We start from the raw sequence: 3,344 nt of genomic DNA, 5'->3' as shown, positions 1-3,344 counted from the left end.
TTGGCTTTATAATATATGCGTGTGTGGTTCTGAAATAAACAAATAACAAATATAAGTAACATCATATGAAATTAGTATCCATATACATTCATCCAATAACTAAAACAGAAACTAAACTGTAATGTGTGCAAATTAATTACAAACATCGTCAAAGAAATAATGACTGCCATGAAACACAGTCACATGTACGGAAACGTGACTAAATAAAAAGTGCGTCACAGATTATAACGAGTATTACTGATGAAACTTAAAAGTCAAAGATTTGGAAACTCAAAGTATCCAGCTATACAATACACAATATAGCAGAAAATATCTTAATTCGACAGCCAAACATAATATACACTGTGTTTATAATAGTTAACGAGGAGATATCAAATGAATCTAGCATTGCGTCATCTAGAGGCTGGCCATAAATCACAATATAACGCCCGAACACAATAATCTAAATGATTAAATAAGAAATGAGAATAGAAAACTTACTATATGGCATCAACGCACACAATAACTATATTATATCCCTGAATGGCATGAATACTATCGTCTGCACAGCCCCACGTACTGCATTAGTTTTTTCTTGCGCAGTTCTGCCCATAACGGAGCGCTGCTCACTGCTTATTGCATGCACTCTGGTTGTGATTAAGCACATCAGTCTGCACCGGAGTTGCGCATATGTGATTGTTCAGTAACAAACGCAACCTTACATAAGTATTGCCCAACATTTTTCTCAATACGGAGAGATGCCCTGGCCCACGGCTAGCCCAGGCCTCGTCTGTATGCGTTTCCTCCTATTGCCCTGATTCCCCAGATCATCAGGCGATTTGAGGAAACCAAATGCTCCCTCCTCCTAGTAGCTCCGCTCTGGAAGAACCAGGCTTGGTTTCCGGAGCTGATGCAGCTGGTGATGAGGTCCCCGTGGCCCATCCCGTTGAGGAGGGACCTTCTCTCACAAGCGAAAGGCATGATTTGGCATCCCCACCCAGAGTTGTGGACCCTTCATGTCTGGTGCCTTGACGGGAGCCTGACAGGCTCCCCTAAAAAGGCTGCTCAGTTCGGCTGACTTGCGGCCCTTATTGCTTAAAATGTCCCTTCTCCTTGCTTTGGCGTCGGGTTAGCGTGTGGGTGACTTACAAGCGCTGAGAGTCTATGTGGAATGTTCTAAACTGTTTAGGCAGTCTAACCAGCTGTTTGTTTGCTTTGGAGGCTGCCAGAAGGGTCTGCCGGTTACTAAGCAAAGACTGTCTTGCTGGATTGTCGATGCAATAGCTCTGGCTTATGCATCGGAAGGACTGGAATGCCCTAATAGTGTGAAAGCCCACTCCACAAGGGGAATGGCCTCCTCATGGGCGTGGTCCAGCGGAATATCTATCAGTGAGATCTGTGCGGCCGCCGGCTGGTCGTTGGGGTCCACTTTTGCCAGATTTTATAACTTAGACATCCCCGCCCTGCAGGCACGGATTCTATCTGTTTAAACCTCCCATGTGGGTAGTAGTTTCTTATGCCCTCAGCTAAGAGATAATGCCTAGGTCCCTTAGGGCTCTTATCAGTGCATATAATTGTTGCTCGTAGTGCGGCATGATTGGATTCATTCACATACATAACGTGAGTGAACGTTCGAAAGGGAACGCTTCTGTTACTTAATGTAACCTCAGTTCCCTGAGATAAGGGAACAAGCATTATGTCACTTACCGCACTACAAGCTGCATGAATCGATGATCGTTGCTTCAGTCGAAAGATCTGATGAATGGCCCTACGGACCGACTTATGTAGCTGTCGGCCCCGCCCCCTTTGGCGGGTTGAAGCGTCATTGGTTTGTGCAGTTACACAAACGTGAACAAATCAGGCTTCAGCAGAAAGGAAAAAAAGGGTTTTCCCATACATAACGCTCCTTCCCTTATCTCAGGGAACCGAGGTTACGTTAAGCAACCGAAGCGATTTTCATTTTAGGGGGGCTCAGCCCCCATGACTAATAGGGGTGGTATGCTAAACTTATATACCAAAAAGTGCAGTATTCCACTGTTTTGCATAGATAGGTATAACATATAACTGAATAAGCCAAATAAGCCACACACACACACACACACACACCAGTTTACTGTACACACGCAATATTTTACTGTTTGCATTTCTAGTACAACCCTCTTTCCTTAGCTCAAGTATGCAAACCACTTTGCTACATGCACTGGATTTATTACACTGAAAGTTACATTTTCAAATGAAAATGGTAACATGATCTTTTTATAAAGTATGCGTTAATATGTGCTTCATTTTCACTGGATGAAACAGCTGTGGTGTGATGGGTGAACACAGTGAAAACTTAGTAGATGGGGAACCGAACCAATTATTGCTCCCCCATGATATTTAGTAAACTGTATTTATGACAAAGAACAGAACTGCACAGATGCGGATATTATAACAATCTATCGATAAACACACCCATTGTCCACATCCATTGTTTCACAGCGTTTTCATATGAAATTTAAAGGAGACTCTGGCGAACACAAATTTGTGTATTTTCTATTTATATAAACCCAAACTCAAACCTATATCCACACCCAAAATAAACTAGCCTAGCGATGCCCATGGTCTCCAGTGTTTAGTCTGTTTTCTCCTGTGGATTTACCTCATTTTCCAGTATCCCTGTTAAAAGATCTGGGAAATCTGTTACTTACCTGCTACTCCTGTGAAATAACAAAACTTGTTACATCCAACTGCTATCTTGTTACACATGTAACCAAGACATTTGTTATTATTGTTGATTACCATGCGATTGTTTTTTTGTCATAATTTGTGGTTTTCATGTGTTGTTCTTACTGTACGAATAATTCATTGTATGTCTTAATTTTTGCTTTGTCCATGAGCTGCACTCATTTTTGAGTGACATAAAAATAGCAAAATATCAGTTAATTTAGTGGCTAATTTTCAACATTAAGAGTAAGTAATTTTATCCACTCATCTCATGACATGTTTTTCTTGTTATTTTAGGCACATTTTTCCTCTATCACATGGGAGGAGTAAGCCTATTATCATGATGATGACTGTCTGATATGTGCAAGCCTTGTTGCTGATATGTTGCATGTCATTCACATTCTTATTTTAATATAATCAGAAAAGGACATTTTTTAAATGTATTTTCCCCTGCTTTTCTCAAAAAAGTGTATGCTCGAGCTCACAGGAGTGCAAAAAAACACATTTTCCAAGATATTAATCCTAATTATGATGGTTACAAACTACATATTATTACACATAGTGTAGCTGATATGCTGTATGCTATCCTAAATATATTTATGAAAAAAACAGAAAAAATTTGAGGTTATAAAAATACCTGCCTGGAGTAGCAAAATTGA

This window comes from Cyprinus carpio, chromosome B20 (genome assembly GCF_018340385.1).
Source record: "Cyprinus carpio isolate SPL01 chromosome B20, ASM1834038v1, whole genome shotgun sequence".
Lineage (NCBI taxonomy): Eukaryota > Metazoa > Chordata > Actinopteri > Cypriniformes > Cyprinidae > Cyprinus > Cyprinus carpio.
Note: the sequence above shows the minus strand (reverse complement) of the source record.